The sequence below is a fragment of the Staurois parvus genome, unplaced genomic scaffold, assembly GCF_062004578.1.
Source record: "Staurois parvus isolate SC_StPar_1 unplaced genomic scaffold, SC_StPar_1.0 ptg000299l, whole genome shotgun sequence".
Classification (NCBI taxonomy): domain Eukaryota; kingdom Metazoa; phylum Chordata; class Amphibia; order Anura; family Ranidae; genus Staurois; species Staurois parvus.
Window position 1 is genome coordinate 9,047,392 of NW_028318095.1, and position 25,907 is coordinate 9,073,298.

Sequence of the window (25,907 nt, forward strand, 5' to 3'; positions counted from 1 at the left end):
ATTTTTGCATATATTTGTGATCATTAGCAACCACAAGTCAAGCGTTACAGATGTTTTCATACAAAGGACTGGAGATCTTACGTGAATCTTACATAAATCTTACATAAAGCCTGTCTTCGATTACTCCCAATAAAGAACATGCATATAATATACCTAAGCCTCATCCTGGGTGTTTTTACAATTAAAGTGTTACTAAACTCAGGACCCTGCTTTCACTATATCTGGTCTTCCACAGTACACAGAACATGGAAATGCAATTATTTTAGTAAATATAAACTGCTGAATACCTTTTCTCATCAGCAGTATATAGCAGTCTTGTGACTTCTATCAGTTTCCAGCTGAGCACTGGTTAAAGCTTGTATGAGGAGTTTTCATTCTCCTCTGACTGTCCTATGAGGCTACATGACCCCTGACCCTCTCTCTGGACAGTGCTGATTGGCCCTGTGCTGATCACATGCACCCTGCCAAAGAAGAAAAAAACTCTCTAGCAATACACACTACACTGTGCATGTGCAGAGTGACTCCTAGAGCACTGTACTATCAACAGATACATTGGGGACAGTAGAAGAAGGAGAGGATCATAGAAGACAGGATCAAACAGCCTTTTAACACAATGTGGAGGAATAACCCCTTAGGTTCTGCAGCGAGTATAACAAGCATGCTTTGCTGCATATGCAGACCGATTTACTGTTGTGGGTTTAGTAACACCTAAAGTATTTTTTGTCATCGTACCTGTACAGTACATAACTAAGCATTCACATTTCCAAGAAAAATAAGAAAGCCTTTCTAGTCCCTTTGTAAAATTAAACTACTAAATATGCTAATCAAAGTCACAGAATCAAAAGGATGTATGAGACCAAGTACAACCTATACAACTACACATTCTTGAGAGAGTTGCTTTAAATATTACATTGTATATACTGTACTGCATGATGTTCACATCTCAGGCCAAAAGATGAGTAACTGAGCAGAAAAGAGAGGACTTAGATTTAAAAGAGGGTCAGTCTCTCCAAAAGTTTGGAGCTAAATTCTAAAATGAATATTAACTACTTTCTGAGATACTGTATATGAATAGAAATGTAAATTGATTGCACTCAGAGATTCAAGCTTTTAATTTTAAAAGTAAAATCCTGATTTAATGAGCCCAAGGTTGTGCTCTGAGTTTGTTTAGGTTGAATATGTATTTAATAATGTGTTTGCAAGAGTAAGACAAACAAAATAAGTGACAGTGACTCTACCTCACAAGAATGAATAACCATATATAGTAATAATGGCAAACCAATAAAATAAATAATATGTAAGATCATTCTGGGGTGTAGAGGAATTCTCAGAGCTGCCCCAAGGGGATTAATGTATAATATAAGCAACTGAGACAAAGCCAAAGGCTCACATGGGATAAAAATAACATTGGAGAGGGGTATATACCTACTTCAAGGAGAAATTTAGGTTCAGAGAGAGAAAAAGAAAAAAAGGAAGGGTGGGGACACAAGCTTCCCTAAAGTAACTGCGATATAGCCCGAAAAGGGAGTAATGATAACGAAACTCCAGTAGACAAATAGTAGAAGAAGTTATAAAAAATTGCTTATACTAAAAAAAAAAAGGGGGGGATAGTAAAAAAAACATAAAACATAGCCAAAGTGTCCCAAACTACAGGGGACAATCCAGGCAACGTCCAAAGAGCATGTATCAGCCACCTAATGGGGAGTTATACCGAGAGGGGAGATCCAGGCGAGGACTAGAGCCATACAGCCATAAGGCAAGCCTGTTTTTCAGCTTGTCAGAAGCAGATTAATGTATTCAAATATACCATAAAGTGGTAAATTTAGCCCAAGAGTCTGCCTCTTGCGCCTGCATCTCCTCCAGCAACATCATATCATTTGCTATATTGACCCAACATGATAAAGTGCTTGTGGGTGTGGATTTCCAGAACCTAAAGATAAGTTGCCTAGCAGCAGAAAAAAAAAGCGTAAAAGACTCGTCTTTTAGGATTTGACAGGACCCGGTAGTATGACAGTTAGGTAATAGTGGGTGAGTGGGTGATGTATTGACTGACTAATAATAGATATCATGGTTTACCAGAAAGATCAGTGCATAGTCCCACCAGATATGCTAATAAGTTCCCCTAGATCTACAGCAATTCCAATAGAGATCCAAAGAAACTGAAAAATACTGTGGAGAGAGATTGGGTCCCGGTATCATCTGGAGAGCAATTTTTAATTTTCTTTTGGGCATAGCTAGAAACCAAAGACTTATGAGTAAACAAAAAGGCTATTTGCCAATCCTTCAGTCCGTCAGTGTCCTGTGTACCAGACCCAAGACATGCAACATTTTATTAAAGGCCATCAAATGAAATTTTGTGAGCAAATTATTATTATACAGAATTTATATAGCACCAACAGTTTGCACAGCGATTTACAAAATGAGGGCAGTCAGAACAATTACAATACAATTTAATACAGTAGGAGACAGAGGGCCCTGCTCGTTAGAGCTTACAGTCTAAAAGGGAGGGACACTTTATATAAAAGGTAATAACTGTAGGGGATAAGCTGATGGAGAAAATAAAGTACAGATATTATGTGGGAGCAGGAAAGGCTTCTCGGAACAGATGAGTTTTTAGGGAACATCTAAATGTAGACAGAGTAGGGGACATTCTGACAGATTGGGGTAGGGAATTCCATAGGATAGTAGAGACTTGGGAGATGTCCTGGAGGCTAGCATGGGAGGAAGTGACAAGGGAGCTAGAGAGCAGGAGGTCTTGGAAGGAACAAAGAGAACTGTTTGGTTGGTATTTTGAGACTAGGTTAGTGATGTAGCAGGGGGGCTGAGTTGTGGATGGCTTTGTAAGTTGTTAGTATTTTAAATTGATCCATTAGGAGAGCAGAAGCCAGTGGATGGACTGGCAGAGAAGAGTAGCAGAATCTAAATGGTTGATAAAGTGGATGAGTCTGGCAGCAGCATTCATGATGGACTGAAGAGGAGATAGCCAATGTAAAGGTGGTTCAATGAGCAGGAAGTTGCAGTAGTCAAGGTGAAAGATGACCAGGGAGAGAATTAGAAGCTTTGCTGTGTCATTGGTTAGAGAAGGGGAGATGTTGCATAGGCTGAGGTGGCAAGCTTTGGACTGTGATTGGATGAGGGGCCAAAAGGATAGTACAGAGTCCAGGATAACACCTAGCACCTTGGCATGTGGAGACGGGTTGATAGTTGTACTTTCAATCTTGACAGATTTATCAGGGGAAGGGGCATGTGAGGCAGGAAATACTATGAGGTTGGTTTTGGATAGATTGAGTTTGAGAAAGTGGTGTGACATCCAGGCTCATATGTCTGTTAGTAGATTAGTGATGCATGTGGAGAATGATGGAGTGTGCTGTGGGGTAAAGAGATAGGTTTAGGTGTTGTCAATGTAGAAATGGTATTGGAAGCCATGGGAGGCTATCCACTGATCCAGAGGGAGGTGTAGACTGAGAATAGGAGAGGTCCAAGAACAGAACCTTGGCGGACCCTGACAGAGAAAAGAAGAGGAGAGGAGGAAGTGAGATTGTAATTGAAGCTGACAATGCAGTGAGATAGGTAATAAGAGAACCAGTGAAGATTGCAGTTACAAAGACCAATGGAGTGGAGTTTTTTGAGGAGGAGGGGGTGGTCCACTGTATCAAAGGCAGCAGAAAGGTCGAGGAGTAGGTGTACAGAATAGTGTCCATTGATTTTGGCTTTTACTAGATCGTCTGTGAGTTTTAGGAAATCAGTTTCTGTGGAGTGTTGAGAGTGAAATGCAGACTGAAGAGTATCAAGAAGGTTATTTTCATTAGGATCGTGAGCAGTCGGTTGTAGATTAGGCACTCAAGGAGTTTGGAAGAAAAGGGGAGCAAGGAGATGGGGAATAGGTTGTTAAGGTTGATGGGATCCAGCGAGGGCTTTTTCTTTTGTCTTTTTTTTTAAACCAATTTTTATTGGAAGTTTGTAAAATAAGTACAAGAATACAATCTAGATATCTAAATCATTCAGTCTACATTTAGACAGACTGTGAGAACAAAAGCCAGTGCAACAGTTATAATGGGAAATAAACAGTGTCAGAAATAAACATAAAAGCTACAATATGGCAGTAAAAAGAGCCGAACCTCAAAATTTAGCAAATCCCTAGGAACAGAAGCTTGGTAGTGGAAGCTTGAACAGACTTATATCTCTAAACCATAAGACATTTGAAGAGAATTACTATAAGGGCTAGATACCTTAGAGAGGAGCATGAACTCCACTGTTGGACAGGGAGGAGGGTAACTGAGGGGTGGGGCTGAAAGGTGGGTTGGATACGTGGAGTGTACCCAAAGTATTGGATAGTTGAGCCTTGAAATACCAATCTGTATAACGGAAGGGTTCCATATGAGCGGCCAATTCAGCAGGTGTAAAGGAATGCTCCATGAAGTGCCTCCATCTTGAGATAAAGCGACTTATGAACTTGAGGTTTTGAGTGATGGTGTCACGTTTCTTCAAGTTGAATAGATTAGTTAGCATCTGTGTCACCATTTTGGTGGGGGTTTGGATGGATCCAAGCTTGCATGAGGGCTCTGCGAGCTACTAAAAGACAAATGTGTATCCACTGGGGAAGAGCGGTAGGATGTGCTGAATTTGTAGGGTCCTGGTAGCTGAAAAGACAGAGCATGGGATCTTTGCAAATTGCAATGTTGTATAATTGATTGATGTACCGTAGAACTCAATCCCAGAAAGAGGAAACTGACACATTCCCACAAACGATGAAACAAGGTAGGTCTAATGTAGTCACACCAAGGACACACTGGGTGGGCAGCTACAGCCAAGTTCACTGAGAAAGAATAATAGGCCTGGTAGATGATTTTAAATTGAGTTTCGCGTCATGATTCACAGATGACAAGCAAAGCAATTTTTTTGTATCTCGACAGCATTTTATCCGGAGTGTCGTCTGTAAACAGTATGGGGGTCCATGGTTTAAATGGAGTAAGATGGCATTTTGCAGATGGGTGAGAAATTAGATGAGAGTAGATAACTGAAATGGAGTAGTGGTCCTGACGCAGTAGACTCTCTATAAAGAAGCGTTGGAGAAATGTCACCAGCTGATGATGGTAAAAGATGTAGGATCCTGGTAACGAGTATTGAGAAGCCAAGACTGAGAAAGGTTGAAAGGATCGCTTGGTATCATCAAAGACAGAGATAACATTAGTAAGTCCTTTATGAGACCATTGGGTAAATACTGTATGCTCACAAGCTGGAGGGAACATAGGGTTTCCAAGAATAGGCAAATAGTAGGATATCCGTAGTGGTAATCCAAGGAGCCTACGTGTTTCCCTCCAGGCCAATACAGTAAGTCTGATCAGAAGATTTGATCGTAAAGGTCCAGGTAAGGCTTTAAGATTAGAATTCAAAATGGCTGAAAGATGTAGCGGAGACTCCAGGGCTTCCTCTAGCAAGTAATTGGAGTAACGGGACTTCATAGTAATCCAATCAAGACTCTGATGACGGAGGCAGGACAAATTGTAAAATCTAATATTTGGCAGGCCTTCTCCTCCCTCATTCTTTGGGAGACTCAATTTTTGTAATGAAATGCATGCTTTCTTGTGTTGCCACAAGAAGGCTTGTAGAGCCTTATGGATCTTTTGAAAATCCTAATGCTTTAAGAGGATAGGGTGTGTTTGTAGGGGATAGAGCAATCTAGCAAATGAGACCATTTTGTAGATATGACATCCCCCAAAGAGTGAAAGGAGATGAGTCGTCCAAGCTTCCAATTCCTGTACAATCATGTTAAGTAGAGGAGGGTAATTAAGGTAGTAAAGAGACAATGGTTCTCTGCCTATATGAATGCCCATATAAGTAACTGAGTGTTTAGCTATACTAAAAGGGGAAGATGGGAGCCAGTGAGAAAAGGTAGTGCGGTTTAGAGGGAACACTTCACTCTTATCAAAATTGATTAGGAAACCTTTATACACGCCACAGCACAAATAAATTATATATAAAAATTAAACTACTAAAAATAAAAGTCCCAAAAAAATTACATAAATTGTGCTCAATGCCAAAAAAAGAAACGTGCTCCAAAAATTCTTCAATGCTCACACCAAATTCTTCGATGCTCACACCATCCGTGATTAATGCTCTATCCCCACTCACCAGATGGAGTGGACTCTTTGCTGGTATGGCAAAAGAGTCAAACAAGCTTAAAGTGACTAGGCATGTCCTCCTAGATAACTCTGTACTCAATATCCTCCAGAAATGACTCCCAGGATTGGATGACAATGGAAAAGAAAACAAAAAAACACAAACAGTGCAATACTGTAAAAAAGCTTTAATTTTATAAAAAAGGTTGCCTTCTATGCACTCACGTTTAAAATAGTATACAGGCTTTCATAATAGACACAAAGGCTCATATTATAAGGCTTAATTCTTTTGTAGAAGTGGACTGACAAAGATAAATCGAAATCCCTTTCCAAATAGCAGGAAATCACTCTGGAACGCCGCAAAGCAGCATGTGTTCCACTCACCAGAAGTGACGTCACCATGCACCCACAAGAACCGGAAATACATCAACGCGTTTCACCCTCCTCCAGGGCGTGGCGCAAGTTTATATTTATTTTGTTGAAATTGATTCGTAGGCCGGAACATTTACAGAAGGTCGCAAACAGATTCTGGAGTAGTATAAAGTCGTTGGGTGGCTCTAAGAAAACAATAAGATATCATCTGCAAAAAGAGCCGAGCGCAGAGTGTGTTCACCAATATTGACACCACTAACCCCTGATGATGAATTAAGTAGTCTGGACAAAGGTTCTATGGCAATGTTAAAGAGAAGGGGGAAGAGCGGGCAACCTTGTCTGGTGCCCTTAGTTAAGGGGATGTCAGTGGACATAAAGTCAGGTGTGACCAGTCTAGCTGTGGGCAAAGAGTACATTTGTCCTTTAGAGTCCAAAATAGGGTCCGAAATACCAAACTTCTGCGTGACCATGAAGAACCAGGCAAAACTAATGTTGCCAAAGGCTTTTTCCGCATCTAAGGATATAATTGTCAGATCAAGCATAGGGTGGGTTTTAGCATATTCCAGGGCCAACAGTACTTTGCAGATATTGAGCGCCGCTGAGCGACTTGGTACGAAACCAGATTGGCGTGATGCAATAAGGAAGGGACCAGAAGGGCCAGCCTGGTCACCACAAATTTTGAAAGTATTTTGTCATTAACATTAATTAGAAAGATAGGTTGGCAAAAACCTGGTAACAGTGGGTCTTTCCCTTTCTTAGCTATGAGCTTAATATGTGCCTTGAAGTCAGTTGGGAGATAAGGGTAATCTTCCTACATTGCCTTGTAGACACGATGCAGAGTTTCTGGGATGAATTCCAAAGTTATTTATAGAATTCGGGGCTAAGACCGTCAGGTCCTGGAGCCTTAGCCGAGGGTAGATGTTTGATAGTGGCTCGAATGTCGTCCAAAGTGATGGGAGCATTTAAGGCATCTAGCTGAGATCTGGAAAGCTTAGGCAGATTTACAGAGGCTAAAAAGTCTTCTGCGGCTCTAGAATCAATCGGGTCCTCTGAAGAGGTAGAAGAAGGGTGTAAGGGTGGCAAATTTTATAAAGCCAAGTAATGTCTGAGTTTTTTTAATGAATCATTTTTCTCTTAAATGCTCAAATTACTTGTTGGCAAATAAAATTGTTTTGACATGCTAAAGTTTTCTGATCTTGCATAAAAATTTGAAACTCCAACTCCAGGCACAGAAATCTTTGCTTTTTTTAATTTTTAATCAACACATAAACAATGTCTGTCAGGGTCCGCCGCGGCATCCGTCCCGGCACATGCGCAGTTTTGCCGGCTCGCGCAGGGACACAGGCACTAGGTCCCGGCCGACCGCAGCAGGGGGAAACTCGCGCATGCGCACTAGGCGCCGCGGGTACACGCCGAGCACCAATGACAGCACAGGGCGCCATATTTAAAGATGCCCTGTGCTGTCACCAATTGCCGTTAGGTCTCCCTGTGTTCCCCTGCGTTCCTGTGCTCTGTACCTGTGCTATTCTGCTGTTTGCTGACCCGGATTGCCCTGACTACGCTGCCTTCTCCCGTCCTGACCCCTGGCTTGTCTGACCTCTCTCTTGGATCTCCCTTCGGATTGACTACCTTGGTATTGACCCTGCGTGTGCCCCGTCTATCCTCTGCCTGCCGATTCTGTACCTCGCTGCTCCCACGGTAACGATCTGGCCTGTCTGACCACGAGTGATCCATCCATCCATCCATCCATCCTGCCGGTCTCTTCACATCAGGCTCTCCCCTGTAGTCCTCCCCGGTGGACCCCTCTGCCACAGGTAGGAGTGCTCGGAGGTCGTGACCTGGTCCTGGTCTGCTTCAAGTCCATCCCCACCGTCAGAGGCCCTGGTGAAAACGCAGTCCAGGGCTTAGACTCCACGCTCTGAGTATTCCTGCCAGAGGTTCCACCAGGTGGATCGTAACAATGTCCTTCTTTTACTACATCAGGAGCTCTTTAAGCTCAACTGAGAGCTCCTGATGTTTATGCATATTAGTCCACACTTCTGTCTCCCCACTGCATCCGAATGATGTCGATACCAGTTCAGGTGGTATGCCTCCAATCCCACTGTTGTGTCATTCCAAGAGATGACATCTCTGCTGTGCTTCGAGAATGGTAAACCAGATAAAACGGGCAGAGACTGAACAACGAAACTGGTGTTGGTCTTAGACAACTGTTCCAACGCAATGGGGACATGGAAAAAAGGCTCCCTTCAATATACATCAGGAATTTTCAGTGGAGCTTAGAGAGCTACTGAAGTAGTAAATGAAAGACACTGTTTATGTGTTTATTAATTAAGAATGTGAACATTTAACAAGCATCAGTCTGGGTTTGCTAATGCAGGCATGAACATACCGTAATATCACACTAAATTTCCCATCTTTCTCTATTGACTGAGTTTATAACATGATAAAATGTTATTAGTGCTCAGAAAACAAACACATACACATAGATATTAGCATAAGACATGAAACAGTATACTGCACATATTAATGCTGAGAGTTTTCAGGATTTACAGAAAGAGGCCTATACAATACCCAAACTCAGAGAATAAAGAGAATTTTAAATGGGTATTTGCACCTCTGGATAAGAACATGTTATAAAACGTGCTTTGAGCTTTAAACTAGTCCATAATTAGTGGTCAAAATAGAACAAACATGACTTTACTAAATTTTTCAATGTTAGAAATTTAGACAGGTACAATAAACCCATTAGCCTAGTTATGTTGGAGTTGCCTGCAAAGCATTATTCAGCCTAGAAGTAAAAAGAAGAAATGTGCAATTTGTTTCGTTTTGATTAGTTTTTTGTACAATAATTTTATTTTTGGAGATTCAGATTCAGATGTATTTGAATCTCTGAATGGACACAGAAACAAATGGCAACAAATAAAAAAAAGTTAAAACAAAAGTAACCGCTTCCGACTGCCCTGTAGCCAAACTACTGCTACAGGGCAGCAGGGCTGCGCAAAATCACGTATATAGCAGAGCAATACACAGTAAAGCACACACAGTCAACACAGTAAAACAGCACACAGTTAACCCTTTGAAAATAAAAAAAAAAACTACAGTATATATACCACCATTTGTAGATGTTATAACTTTCACAAAAACCAATTAATTTACACATATTCAGATTTTTTTTTTTAGCAAAGACATGTAGCAGAATACATTTTGGCCTACATTTATGAAGAAATTAGTATTTTTACATTTTTTTTCCTGGATATGTTTTATAGCAAAAAGTAAAAAATATTGTTTTTTTGTTTTGTTTTTTTTAAATTGTCAGCCTTTTTTGTTTATAGCACAAAAAATAAAAAACACATAGGTAATCAAATATCACCAAAAGAAATCTCTATTGGTGGGAAAAAAGAACATAAATTTCATTTGGGTACAGCGTTGCACGACTGTGCAATTGTCAGTTAAAGTAACACAGCGCCGTATTGCAAAAAATGGCCTGGTCAGGAAGGGAGGTAAATCCTCTGGAGGGCAAGTGGTTAAGAAATGCATTTTTTTTATTTGTTTATTTTGGATGATGTCACATGATGCAATAGTAGTTCGGGCCCATGGGAAATTAATTACATTTTTGAATTTGTTTGATAATTAGGATTCAGCAAACAAATGGATCCAAATTTTATTCAGTTGGTTATTTGGATTCACATGATGCCAGTTGATATTGTCCAATCAGCTCATGGAATTTCTTTTGGTGAGCTAGACTAGAGTCCAAAAATATTGAATCCATCTGATTTAATAATATATTGAATATATAGCAATCTTCCATAAAAACTGCAAATTTTTTTTAATCCACCCAACCAATGAATATATGAAACACATGCCAAAGATACAAAACAAATTCTAAAAACAAATCAGGTCAACATAATGCATATGACAAAACAAAATTATTCAAAGAATGAATACATCTGAAATTAAACAAAAATATCTAATGTGCAGATGTCTAGTTAAAAGGGCAGCTCTGTAAAACAATCAGTCTTTGCTACACTGCTCAGTACAGAGAGAAAAAGCTCAAAGAGGAGGAGTGCAAAAGGCTAACATCAACAGTGTGTTCCTGCTCCTTCATTATCCAGTTACAGACTGGGGAGGTCCTTGACCATGTTGTATTGCTTTAACAGTAGCACAGAAAAGTGAAGTCAGACTCTGGCAGTGTTGTGAGACAGGAATGGGAGGGTAAGAAACTTGGCTGAACAAAATTACAAATTGGCCAGTAGGACTGTTAATATTTTCATATTTGAACTGTCAATTTAGATGTTAGCTACACAACCACTTCAGTGCTGATTAAAAAAAAAAAAAAAGCAAGTCCGTAATTGCCTACTTTTATGAAAGAAAAGTCTGCTCTGCTTAGCCATTTGGTCAAGTTAAAATTCAATACCCACTCTCAACCGCCGACTCCCTGCTTCCCGTTACCTAAGACAGGTGCTCTGGCAAAAGTGTTCTCGCACTCAAGCAAAGTAGTCCTTAATAGAATTAAGCAGGCACTCGGTATGATCCAATTTGGTCAAGTTAGTTCTGCTGAAGGGTAGAGTTCAGATTTGCCCAAATCTATTAAATATATACCTAGAGTTCACTTTAAATACTTAACATGCCATTTAAATACATCTTCTTCACCATAAGTAATAATGCCTGTTTCTTTCACCTTAAAGAGGAACTACACAGAACAGAACCACTGTATACTACACAACAAATCAAAAGCACTATTTAATTCATTTTTAATATTCAAAGCAAACTCACCCACCCATGTCTCCATGCTTTATTATGCTGAAAAATCACTTTAAAGAACAACCCCCTAGCATTTCTGGCCATCTTGAGTAAGGGCCGATGATATAGAATTTACTTCTTGGAATCCATCTGCTCTTAGATCAAGCATTCAGACAGGAGGGTGTGCTCAGCTGAGAAAATCCCTCCTGCCCTCCTGAATACTCCTGGGATGTATAACATCATTTGCCTGGAAACTAGGAAGTAAGGATATGTAAAACACTGTTTTAAACAAATAAATTTGATATACTTTCCTATTTACTAATGTTAGCAGCATAAGGATTCAAAATTCAATGTTGATTGAGAGAGGGAAGTTCAACTTTAAATTTGCAGTAAACTTCTTTGTCTCAGGTTTTACTACCAGCATTTTCTGCATCTGCTATTATACAACATACAGCACAAATAAAAATTATTTGTCTAGAGGCATTCATTTACTTCACAAAGTAACACGTTCTCTGCACAGTAATGTCTTGGTAACAAATGGAATAAATTGTTCTACTCTGTTCTTCAGTAACCTTCATTTCACTGTGGTCATTTGTTTTATTGATAAGCTACATTTTAACCTTTCTAGGCAAGTGCTTTGACTCACATGACACCAGTAATCTGAGTTTTAAAGATAAAAAGCTTTTTTTTTCTTTTCTTTTTTTTAACAGACGCAGAATACTAATATGGTCACTAATTATTTTCCAAAAGAAGACATGGTATGACTATATATTGCACAAATAAAACTTAAAAACTGTAAATAAAACAATTCTTTTCCAGGTTCTAAATATGCGATTCGCTTACAAGTCATGAATGTATTTTCATGGCTGTATTATTATTTTCTCCAGTTTCTCTATAGACTTTCTATAAAAAGTTTCTCTATAGCCTCAGTTTAAAGCCAAACTCCAAACAAATACACAAGACACACATTAATGTCATTCCATATTTATTAATAAATTAGTGTGTAATGTACCTGACTATAACTTGGTGTCAACCGCTAGGAGCCTGTACAGCAGGGCCCAGAGTGGGAGAGGAAGAGGGAGCACAAGTAGACAATTAGTTCATGTGCTGACCAGGAACATGTTGGTAGGAGAAAAACACAGAGTGACAGAGAGATGAACCCGCCATTGTGCTGCTTCTTCACTGTCCAGTTACAGGCAATGGGCGGGTCCAAGACAGCCCAGGCTAAGAAAAAGTGGGCTGAATGATGCTGGCTGTCATTCAACCCAGAAGAGTATTGCAGCAGAAGCTGCTTTTTTATTTTATCTTTTAAAGTATACCTAATTGCAAAACTTTTTTTTTTTTAGTTTGGATAGAGTGGAGATGGATTAGATCCACCCTCTACTTATCCTGTTTACTGCTATTACTAGTTTAAAAAATAAATAAAAATTCCAGTACATATATTGTCTTATGTAGCTGCTTTAACTTTTGCGCAAACCAATCAATACACACTTATTGGGATTTGTTACCAAAAATATCAGAATACATATTGGCCTAAATTTACAAAAAAATTAGATTTTTGTTTTTTTTTATTAGACATGTTTTTTAGCAGAAATTTAAAAAATATTGTTTGTTTGTTTTAAAAATAAATAAAAATTCCAGTATATATTCAGCCATTTCTAGACAATATAACGTTTGCACAAACCAATCAATACACACTTATTGAGGGTTTTTTTTTACCAAAAATATGTAGCAGAATACATATTGGCCTAAATTTATGAAGAAATTAGATTTTTATTTTTGTTTTTATTGGACATGTTTTATAACAGAAATTTAAAAAATATTGTTTGTTTGTTTTTTAAATTGTCTGCCTTTTTTGTTCATAGCACAAAAAAATAAAAAACACAGTGGTAATCAAATACCTTAAAAAGAAAGCTCTATTTGTGGGGAAAAAATGGCATACGTTTTATTTGGGTACAGCCTTGCTTGACCACGCAATTGTCAATTAAAGTAACTCAGTGCCGTATCGGGAAAAAAAATGGCCTGGTCAGGAAGGGGGGTAAATCTTGCAGAGGGCAACTGGTTGAAAAAGACAAGTAATCAGATCAGATGAGCTTGTGATGGAGTAAACGTTTAAAGGATCTTCTATTCTCAGTGCCCAGCTAACTAACAAACATATTAGCTAACTATCAGTGGAAACAAATGGTCACATACTGATGGCGTCTGACCAAGAATGTGTTGAGGTTCCATCTTGAGTTTTGTCTCACTTTCACTCTAATGGTTAAGCTCTCAAATTGAATAATCACTTGAAAAAGTCAAAGAAACAGTTGGAAAATCTCTGTAAGCAACACAGGCATGTGCTACATATACTTTTGTAAGACAAAGCCTGTAAGTGGAGATATTAAAGGTCCCTCCAATTATTGAAGGCTTGAATAAGACACCAAATACACCGGATGGATTTAATTTTATTAATATTTTTTTGTGTTGATATACACGGGAACTGTTCCAAATTTTTGAAAATTATACTGATACATAGTTAAACCTTTTTTTGCAACGTTAGCAATCAATTGTAAAGTACCAGGATGGAAAAACCATAGGCTGTAATCATAACCTTGATACCAAATCAAAATTATATTGAGGATCACTCTACAGTCACTGGACCTTTGCATTAAATAAGCAACAAGTTCTTGTGGAAGACCATAAATCATGCTTACAATCTAGAAGCACAAGCAGTAAAAAGGTAAGTAAGGTTACTAGTGAGTAATATATAAGGCCATGGTGTTTGCCTTGTCAGATAGTGGAGGAGGAAGCAGTGCTGGATTAGAGATCGAGAAGAATATTTCAGACCAAAATAAATTTTTGCCTGAAGAGTTTCATTACATTCCCCAGTAAGCCTGAGGCTATTGTAGAATTCTTCTGTAGGGGACTGACTGTCAAAACTGGAGGAGAAAGACATATGTGCAGACTTTCAAAGTTAGTTTAAAGCTTTTATTTTTCTCAGTGTATTTTTTTTTTTTCCTGTGCAATATTTATGAAACACTTTTGTTTTCAGACTATGGGGATTAAGAAATTCCATTCTGTTCTTTCCAAGATTTATTTTATCAGAGCTTTTCTGTTTGCTGTGCAGACAATAACTGGTGGGTGCCACCACATCGTAAGTCCACAGACTTTCTAATTATCTTCTTTGATTACCTTCCTTCGGTGTTTGTTGTCAGACTATACAAAGAATTTGTATGTGGGATGTCAAACTTCATCCAAACTCCATAGGCGATGTGGCTACAATGCGATTCCCCATCTAATCATGTGTTCTTTCATGACCCAGCAGACCATATTTTTATACATACCTGCTGTTTGCTGCTCATTATCCATCCACCAAGTAGATGACTACGTTGGCAGTTTAGAATTTATTTTAGTCTAGTGCATGATAATGGCCATCATAACATCTATGTTGTCTTTTATGTTCACTGTAGTCTGTATAAGTGAGATGAACAAATACAGCAAAATAAGCAGTCTAGTATATACAGTAGATACAAGATATAGATAATAAAAAACAAAATCACATCTCCTAGGAATGGTTGTAGAATAAAAGAAAGAAACAGAGACAGCTTTCAAACCTTGCTTATTTATTAATGTGCATAACCAGCAAGGACAATATCCGAATTTCAGATATACAGAGTCCTGTTTACATATTATTGGTTCACCAATTATTCACAGATTTCAACCACTTTAATATCTTTTACCCCCTTCCTGCCCAGGCCATTTTTTTAGCTTTCAGCGCTGTCGCAATTCAAATGACTGTTGCGCAGTCATGCAACACTGTACCCAAACTAAATTTTTATCGCTTTGTTCTCACAAATTGAACTTTCTTTTGATGGTATTTGATCACTATTGGATTTTAAAAAATTTATAAAAAATGTATTAAAAAAGACCGAAAATTTTGAAAAAAAAAAACATTTTTCATTGTTTCTGTTAAAAAATGTTCCAAATTAATAATTGTTCTTCATAGGTTTAGGCCAAAATGTATTCTGCTACATTTATTTTGTGAAAATAGCCCAAATCAGTGTATATTATTTAGTCTGTAGGAAAGTTATAGAGTCCACAAACTATGGCATATACTGTATCTTAAAATGTATCAGTTTTGCTGTACTGAAAGACAATCTCATTTCTTGAAGAACAAAAATGCCAGGACAGTATAGATACCCCCCAAATTACCGCTTATTGGATAGTAGACAGTCTGAGGTATGTAGTAAGAGGCATTGCGAGTTTATTGAAGTTGCAATTTTTTGTCATGATTTTTTGGAAAATTAGGAAACTAATAAAAAAACTTTTCACAATAGTTTTTTTTTTTTTACGTATTGTCACCAGTGCAGTACTGCATCATCATATAACTGGTGTAGCGGTGATCAGAGACACTGATTGGTGACAGTATGCAAAAAAAAAATATTTTTTAAACTTTATTTTTATTACTTTTTTTCTTTTTTTAACTACACTGTTACCAGAGTATATAAGGTTACCATAGTAACATTGTACTTCTTTGGGAAAGTGATCAGTATTTTTTTTTCTCTTTACACAATATGATTGCTTATAGCTTAGAATTTCATTGCTATAACCAAGCATTTTACTGAATGAAATTGATTCATTCAGTTTGTTTTGTTGTGATTAGCTGTGTTTGGCCAAGGCTAATCATATGACACATATGGGCTGTGATTGGCCCAGTCTGTACCATGTGATCACTGTGATGAATCACAATAGCAACACAATTGTACACAATGGATGGCATGAAAGGAAGCCATCGATTGTTTACAATTCGTATGTGACCTGCTGTGATTGGTCATTCCTGAATTTAAAACCCAAATAACATTAGCCAGATTTTATTTGAAGATCTTGATCACTTTTAAAGCAGAACTCCAGCTAAGTATGAATTAGAAGAGAAAATAAAATGAGATTTTTTGCTGCAATACCCACTTTTAATCCAGAGCTAATCCAGCTAATCCTCAGTAATTATTTTGCCCACTAGATGGCACTTCTGTTGCAGAATGACAGACAGTGGCATTCAGCCAGCTTCCTCTAAACCTAGGCAGTCATGGGGCCATCCACTAGGGGGTGCATAAAGCATCCTGGCTTTAGAGCACTGATTCACAAAACAGCACTGTGCAGTAATAAGAACGACCTACTGGTGCTGTCAGTGGGGGACCTGTAACATAATCAGACAAATCAGAAGATCCTCGGAAGAAATATATTATGTCATGAAGTTTACACAATTAATCAAGTCAGTGATATTGAATATTTAATTAATCAATATACAGCAGTGCCTCCAGCCTTTCAGCATAAAATAAAATTAAAAGATATAAATACACTGACTTAATTAATTATTTCTGAGTTTGTTACTCTATGTAAATATTTTAAGCACAATAAAATTGTGTGAATGTATGGATTATGGAAAAAGAAAAAGAAAGAAATATTTAACATCTAAGTTATTACAAATCAAGTATGTCAGTATGATTAATAGTATGACATAAGCATGGGTAGCTCAATATCTTGTAATGAAAATAATAATTAATATGGCTAAAGATATACACCTAGGAACTAGGAGGAATTGGAACATTTATTTCCTTTCATAGGTATCACAACCACTGTACTAAGTACCAACAATTTGACTAAACTAGCAGAGAACCAAGTCCGCATTATCACTCCATCCCTTTGAATTCTTCTGCAGCAGAATGAAGGGGTCGAGTCTATGCTTTGTGTTAAAGCAGAGCTCCACCCAAAGGAGGAAGTTCCGCTTTAAGGACTGCCCCTCGCTCCCCGTTAAGGATTGGCACCTTTGGGGGGCAGGGGGGAGCGGGTACCCGAATTTGACAGGTACCCACTCCCACTTCTGGTCGGAGGGTGTCCTCCCACCCTTCCTCCCTCCCTGTAGTCTTTTGGGACATGTGACAGGTCCCAGAAGACTACAGGACCATTCATAAAGCGCAACGCTACTCGCGCATGCGCAGTGGGTACCCGGCTGTGAAGCCACAAGCTATCATAGTCGGGTGCCCACGCTGAAGATGCTGGCCTCCTGGAATACAGGACGGCCGGTGAAATGGGCTGCGGGACACACACCTTGGGAGTGGCTGTTTTTTAAAAGTCAGCAGCTACAGTTTTTGTAGCTGCTGACTTTTATTTTTTGACAGGGTGTGTGGAACTCTGCTTTAACCCCTAGGATGTTGTGATGCCGTGGATGGACTATAGGGTCAAAAAATGTATTATATAATGGAATAGACAGTTATACTCAGCAGGCAAGTTTTGCAAAGTTATTATTAAAATACAGTTGATATAAAAAGTCTACACACCCCTATTAAAATATCAGGTTTCTGTGATGTAAAAAAATGAAACAAAGAAAAATAATTTCAGAACTTTTTCTACCTTAACCACTTTCTGTTCAGCCCATGTACATAAACGTCCAGAAGGGAGCAGTGCAGAAGCGGGTTGCTGTTTATAAACGGCGCCCGCATTCACAGTCTGTGCGCACTCCCGATCGCTGTACGGGACCTCTGTGTGAGGTCCCGATTCATGTGATCACTGATTGGCCAGTCAGTGATCACATGAATAGTAGTAAGCAAGATGTCACTTCCTGACATCATTGCTTACTACTAGTGAAATCTGTTAATGATCACAGAGGTCACATGGTACAAAGCTATTCACAACAGCCATGTGCCATGTCACAAGCTGTGACCAATCACAGCTCACAGAGTATTTCTGAATGGGTACAAGTATGCAGTCAGAGAGCAGAAATGATTGCTCTTGCAGCCTTTATGGGTGTAAAAGCAATCAGTAGAAAAAAAAAAAAAAAATTGTCATCACCCCCCACAAGTAGTACAGTGTCACTATGGTGACACTGTACTGCTAGGGTGACAATATGTAAAAAAAAAACATAAATAATAATATATAAATGTAAAAAAAAATTGAAAATGATAATTTTTGGTTATAAACTAATTTGGGTTATTTTTTTTTTTTTAAAAAAGATAACTCAATAAATATTGGTCAATATTTATGAAAAAAAATATTATTTATTTGCAAAATGTTATAAGAAACACACTTTTTTTCTAAATTTTTGGACTTTTTCATTTATATAGCAAAAAAAAAAAATCCCAGTGGTGAATAAATACCACCAAAATAAAGTTTTATCTGTCTCAAAAAAATGCTAAAAAATTCATGTGGGTACAGTGCTGCATGACCGCACAATTGTCATTCAAAGTGTGATAGCTCTGAAAGCTGAAAATTGGCCTGGACAGGAAGGGGGTGAAAGTGTCCGGACATGAAGTGGTTAATGTAACCTATAAACTGTGCAACTCAGTTGAACGACAAACGGAAATCTTTTAGGTGGAGGGAAGTAAAAATAAAAAACTAAAGTGATCTGTACTATGTTCACTAAATGGCACCATAATCCATGTATTAGGTCTTCTGGGAATACAATTAGATTTATTCAAGTCAATCTTATATGGAATATAATATATTCTGTCACGCTTCTGTGCACATCGATCCAGTACCAGGTTTTACCTCTTGTCCGAGTTGCTTGGGTTCCTGCCTATTCTTGCCTATCGACCCTGAACCTGTGCTCTCTGTCTATTGATTTCTTCCTTCCCTGTTGCTGTGTGTGTGTCCTTCTCAGTATTGTTTCTTGTTGTTTGTTTGTCCTGCAGTCCCTTTCCAGCTTGCTGTAGTTGGTTACTTTGGTTCCTTGTATCCTGTGTGTATCCGGTGTCCTTCCAGCGTGCTATTCGGTTGCACTGTGTCCGCACGGGTGTGTTAGAGAACTGAAATCTGGGGGCTGCCACGCAGCGCAACATCTACACCTCCAGTGGCTCTGGTGAAGATCAGGTGGCTCCTTAGATCCTGCAACTCTGACACATCTCAGTTTGCGTGCGGTCACACTGCTCTTGCACATGCCAGCAGGGCTGCTGTTAGAAACCACGGGGCCCCATACAACCAACTTGACAGGGCCCCCTCCCCACAACAAAATACAGGTTACTATGCTTTAGTTATGAATGAACACAATGAGTGATCAGTACCGATCACTCATTGTATTCATTCAGGAAGGAAAGGGGTTGGTAAATGGGGCATAATTACCAGACCCTTCCCACATTCTCCATGCTGAAGGATCCTACTGTGTGCCTGCAGCTGTCAATGGGAAGGAGAGGAGGGAAGCCGGCAGCCTTGCGTGGGTGGGGGCACACAGGGGGGCCTGGGCAGCAAGGGGAAAATATGGTGTACAGGGAGGGTAATGGGTGTGGGGGGACAATTAGTGGAACTGACCCCCTGTATGGCTCTCTTTGCAGCAGCTGAAAGCCAGCTGGAAGGAGAGGAGAGGAGAAGAAGCCAGCTTTCAGCTGCTACAGAGAGAGCCATACAGGGGATTAGTTCCTGTAATTGCCCCCCTGCCTTGCCGATCATCTCCCTGCCCACATCTGACTCATCCAGCTACCTGGGCCCTCCTGCTGGCCTGGGCCCCATACAAGAGGAATGGTGGTACCCCCTTGTCCACACCCCTGCATGCGAGGATCGGTACCCGGGTGCATCTGTTTATTTGTTCACACTGGCCCACTAGATCTTGAGTTTCAGTCCCAGGTGGTCTTGCCCTCTGATCGTGACGTATCCTTAGAATAATCTAGATATGTCAGACTCAGTTGTGCAGCAAAAATGATATCCGCAAGTTTGGGACGAGCTATAACACTGCCAGGTGTGCTTGCTGAACATCTGAAGCAACAGTATAAAAAAGGAGAAAGAAGGTAGAAGATATTACATCATAGTAAAATGCCTATGGAAGAATTGAGATTATGTGGCTGATAGCTGCTTGCAAGCAACAGGATCACTAAATACTATACTTCCCTGCTTCCTATATGTGTCTTCATTAGCCAAAACATTGCAGAATCTTCCTTCAGCAAGATAACAGAAGGAAAGTCATGCCAGCAACAGGATCGCTAAAGGGCTAAAAGGTGAACATTTTAGACACCAAAAGCAGTGTAAACAAATCACATACTGACTACTAAGATCACAGTTAATAAACACACAGTTTTTGGAGCACACCATTCTTTGCTGTATTGGTCCTTTAACAAATGATCTGTCTGTAGCAAGGCATGATAGCCCTTTAGGCATGTTATATTGGGCTATCAAGCAATAATATCACATTCAAATTCAAAAAGTAAACGACCAGCGCTATAGATACAGAAGCAGCTGGCAATCTACGGGGGGAAACCTACATGCTGACGTCACGCCACTGCATCCACGACCCATCGTGGTATGTGATACATTGATTGTTTCGCGTGGATTGTTTTATATGGGATACTTTTATGATTATTAAAATTACTACCCTATATATCAACCCCTGGTCTCTGTGTGGTGAGCATTTTTCCCTTAGGACCTAACCTGACTAGTAAAGTTGCTGGAAAGTGGATGACACAGACCTCATGATATACATGCTACTGACCAAGTGTGATGGATTTGGTAAAATTCTGTTTCCTGTTTAAAATATACATTTTATATATATATATATATATATATATTTACTTTTATACTTTTTCATATTTCTAAATATATGTGTTGTGCGTATATATTTTTGTCTGCTGGGCTTTGCAGTCCTCCTTAACTTGTTTGTTCAGAGCGATGTTCTCAACCCCTCCCGTCGCTCTGTGAGGATTTTACTTAGGCCTTGAGTATGTGAGGGGGAGTGAAAAGATAACGGGCGAGAAGCAAGCTTCAAGTTTCTGCACTTATCCCATATTTCAGCCAAGCAAAATGTGCCTTTTAGAATGTGACTGTATTTACATAATAGTGACGTATACCCTATTGTTTTCTATATATAAAAGGTTAAGCACCGCCCTGCAATAAACAGAGAGGAGGACGTTGTTATACTGCACAGTTGCCAGTGTGATTATTGTCCGGTCTGCACGTGTACTTCATTTCTCTAAAAATTAGGAACAGCAGCAGAAATCCTACCCTGAGCCCGATTGTGGTTCTCACGACCTTTTTACAAGTAGCTCTCTGGTGAGTGCATAGTGGTGGAGGACTTTGCACTGGATACAGAACACTTTGTGGGATTGAACACTACTGGTTGTGATTGACATCGCAGTTCTATATATTTACATTGGAAGGACTTTATTGTCTACTATTTTGTTTGTTACACCTGTGACACATTTATTTTGTTTTACTCACTGATTTGATTCACTTTGTTAGTTTTCTTATGTGCTGCACTGTTTTTCATTTACTTTAATAGTATCACATTATTTGAATTCAATTAGAGGGGAGAGAAAACAAACCAATGAAAAAAGGCTGACAGCAGTAAATAGCTATTCAGTTCAAAGTTTTCTAAAAACTGTTTTTGTGATTTTCAAACAAAAACTGGGCCCTGAATGCTAGATTTGTCTCTGGTGGGAACATAAGATTGTAAACTCACTTTTCTCAGCTTCTGATATAAATGGTTATAAGCTCTAGCTCCCTATAGACACAGGATAGTAACAACATGAAGCTTAGCAACATAATGCACAGTGCTATGAATAGCTGTACCCATTACTAACAGGTCATTCAGCTTAATAATGATATCTGCCCCTATAAATATAAATATACATTCAGGAACAAGACATCCAATGATCATTACTAAGCCACGCTAACTATTGCCTCCCATGAAATTTATCTATCGATTTCACAGGCGTTATTACATTGCCGTTATCTGTGAATCCTGATTTTCAGCACTCCACTCAAACCAATTTATATGTAAATATTTCTTCATACATGCCCTTTACTATCAGGAACCAATGAGAAAACCTCCTGAAGATCAATTACAGGTTCAGTAGTAGGAGATTGCAAGAGTTAAGCCTGGCCAAGGTGAGGTTTCAGATATGCATTGTATAATTGCTACTAGCTCCATGCTGAAAGGACGAGACATGCTCACATACCTACATGGTTTATTACAGCTGTCATCGTTTAAAGAGGACAGTTTAAAGGTGGACTGTTCATAACTTGGCTTTTGCAAGCAAACTAAATGTAATTGTCAAATTTTAAACTTGTAGAATTGTTTTTGGAAGATTAATATGTGTCCATCTAACCAGCTTTATTTAATATTGCTTGTCTTTATTGAAAAGAGCTTGTGGCACAGAGCATTGCACAAGACCATTGCACAGAGCAGGTAAGTATAACATGTTTGTTATTAACATGTTAAATATTAACATGTTAAAAAAAAAAATTTTAGTTTATTCTGAAAATGGTATTAAACCCCAAAATAAAATGTAATATGTTGCAGCCTACCAATCCTTACATTCAGTGGCTGCCTTAAATTTCCTTTTTTAGCCTTTATTTAAATCTTTATTTAAATTGGTTGTAAAGACTCAAGGTTTTTTACCTTCATACATTCTATGCATGAAGGTAAAAAATATTCTGTGTGCATCAGTACCCCCTGCCCCCTCAAGACTTACCTGAGCCCCATCGCAATCCAGCAATGTGCACAACAGCCTTGGCTGTCCCAGGTCATTGCCTCCTTATTGTCTGAGACAGCAAGTGGGAGCCAATCACAGCCAGTCAGCCAATGAGGAGAGAGGGGGTGGGGCTAGGCCGCGGTTCCGTATGTGAATGGACACACAGAGCAGCGGCTTGGAAACACACCTACTTGGGTGCCCCCATAGCAAGTTGCTTGCTATGGGGGCACCCAACAGAAGGGAGGAGCCAGGAGCTGATGGGCAACACTGACGAGTGGCACTAACTGATGGCACTGACTGACAGCCCTGACTGGCAGCACTGATTGGTAGCACTGATGGGTGGCACTGATGGGCAGCAATGCTGGGCACTGACGGGCACAACTGCTGGGCAGCACTGATGGGTGGCATTGCTGGGGGGCACTGATGGGTGGCACTGATGGGCACTAATGGGTGGCATTGCTAGGCATTGGTGGGAGGCACTGATGGGCATTAGTGGGAGGTACAGCTGGGCACTGGTGGGTGGCATTGTTGGGCACTGATGGGTGGCACTGCTGGGCTGCACTGCAGGGCACTGACCATCAGGGCCCTGATGATCAGTGCCGATCTGCTCTGTGTCAGCTGCCTGTTAGCGGCAGTACTATCCTTACGCTGTGACAAAGTGAGGAAAGTGCTGCCAATAACTGACAACTGTATTTACTCCGTGATCTGCTGTGTCATTGGAAAAAGCTGATCACATGGTAAAAGGCAGCTGTGATTGGCCTTTTACCTCATCACGTGATCCGCTGTGTCCGTAGGATACAGCGATCGTGGAGATCACCAGGTCCGCGCCCCTCGGGGTGCGCGGGAGGGCGCATTCTAGGAGGACATCATATGACGCCCTCTAAGAACTGGGTAACTTCATTCAGCTATAACACGGTTACTAAATGGTTAATGGACTTCTCTAACAAATTAAAGTGGAACTCCTCCTAATTAATAAAAAGCTGACCATTATAAGCACTCCATCAGTGTTAACTGGTTTGTATCCATACTCTAATTGCCACTTTTGCTAGGTCGGTTTGTTAAAGGAAGTTGAAAATAATACTGTCCAGATCACCAGGTGAAATTAAGGAAAAAGGCCTAAAAAAAGGAAATCGATGACATCTAAGAATTGGTAACCTGCAATATAATACATTTTTGTTCTTGAATTTAATACCGCTTTAACTGACAAAATTCAGTACCTACACTGCCTGCACAAAAATATCTGATTAGTTTCAGCATTATTATTGGAACATAAGTCTTTCTTCCCAGGGAATCACTCACACATTAAATAGTAAAGTGTTCTAATTAAATTGTATGTCCTTGAAATCAAGTGCAACTTTTTAATAGTCATAGGCTTTAGTGTATTAAACGTAATGTTCACCATCAGTACAGAGATTGTAAAATTCACAAGTTTTACCAGAACTCAATTAAGTTGATATGAATGCAATAACTTTCAAATGCTACTCCTTGAATGTGAAACAGGCTTCTTTTTTTAATGGTTATAACATTCTTAAAGCAAAACGAGGAACATCAAAAGCATTTGATTCCAAAAGGTGCAAAAAAAACCCAAAACATATTCCTTTTCCATTGACTTGATATTTTGCACTTGTTACATGGATAATACACACACATAATCAATTAACATTCCTGTATGCACTCTCATATATCTTAATAGCAAATCAGTTTGCTCGTCCCCAAAGCAATTCACAACCCATTCAGTTTAAAATAGAAATGAAAAGGAATATGAAATGTTGGGTTTACATATTCTTTAAGGCAGCCCTTTTATTATGAATTGTTTGTTAACACATGGCAAAGGCTAAAAATCAGACCTACAGTATTTATTAATGCAGAGCACAGCAAACCACTGTATGTGCATTGTGCTGCGCTGCCACCATATCCCTTGACACCTACTTTTCTTGTCTTTTGGAATTGCCATTCTAAATTAAAGATACTGCAATGCATTGTGCAAAGTGCCATAGGTTACCAAATGTTGCAGTTTAAAGCGCGTTAGCACAATGCATATGTAGCGCTTATTCTCAAGCACATGGACACCTAGGCTCACTCTAAGGAATGTCTTTTTGTGGAATTTATTTACGGAAAACTTCAACAGTAGAGCAATAAAGGTGCAGGATACTCCAAAACAATATTAGAATTAAGTCGGAGGACATAGGTTTTAGCAAAAATTGTAAGGTCTTACTCACAAAGTCCCAGGAGCTGTGTGCCACCCAGCTTCCACATGTGTGTGCGACACAGAAAGATCCTTCTCCAGACCAGGACTCCCAAGGCAATACCCTCCAGCAAGTCACTTTAGCAGTCATTTTCTGGCCTCAGCCCAACACCAGCCGAGGCCCAAACTGAAACACTGTCTCACGCTTAACTGCCTCCCCGGGGCAGAAGCCCCAAGAGAAGGGAAACACTCCTAGCCAGGGGCGGACTGACAACTCATGGGGCCCCCGGGCAATAGGGGATTATGGGGCCCCTGTGTCCTTGCCCAAACTCAAAAAAGCCTATGAAAAAGGTACCAGGGGCATCTCAAGGGCCCCCTACTGACCCCGGGCCCTTGGGCAGCGCCCGAGTTTCCAAATGGTCAGTCCGCCCCTGCTCCTAGCCAAGGAATAAACCCCATTTTCCAGACCTCCCAAGCCATTTATCACCTCCCCAACCATCTTCTGGGTGCGCCCTTCTCATTGGCTGAGGTCTGATAAATATTCATCACTTAGTGGTTGATCCTTCCATTCAATGTTCTGAAAGCTTCTTCCAGAGGCAGACAGGAGAAATCAACCACCACTCTTAGGAAACTTTAACAAGGCCTAGAAATAGATCACAACTCCACTGACTACAGTGAAGCTAAAAACTAAATTTAGCCTAACTTTTGGCAGGATGCTACACATAAGTTACAAGAGGGCCTCATGGATACGATCAGGTGAGCATAAAATAAATAAATCACCCTCTCTCTGGCCCTCTCTAATCTTTTAAGTAAAAAATACTCATTTTCTAAGGAAGAAGCTGTGTCATGCCATCTTGGAAGTCATTGATTAAGTTTCCATGGAAACAAGATAGCTAGAGAGCTCTTCTTCAAATTCCCACCCTGAAGCCCAATAGGCTGAAATTAATTCACTGTCTTATCAATTTCCAGGTTAATGGGATTTAATTACAGTCTATATGGCTGCAGGGCAATGAAGACGGCTTAAAGTGGTTGTAAACTTCTGAAATGAAAAATGAACAAAAG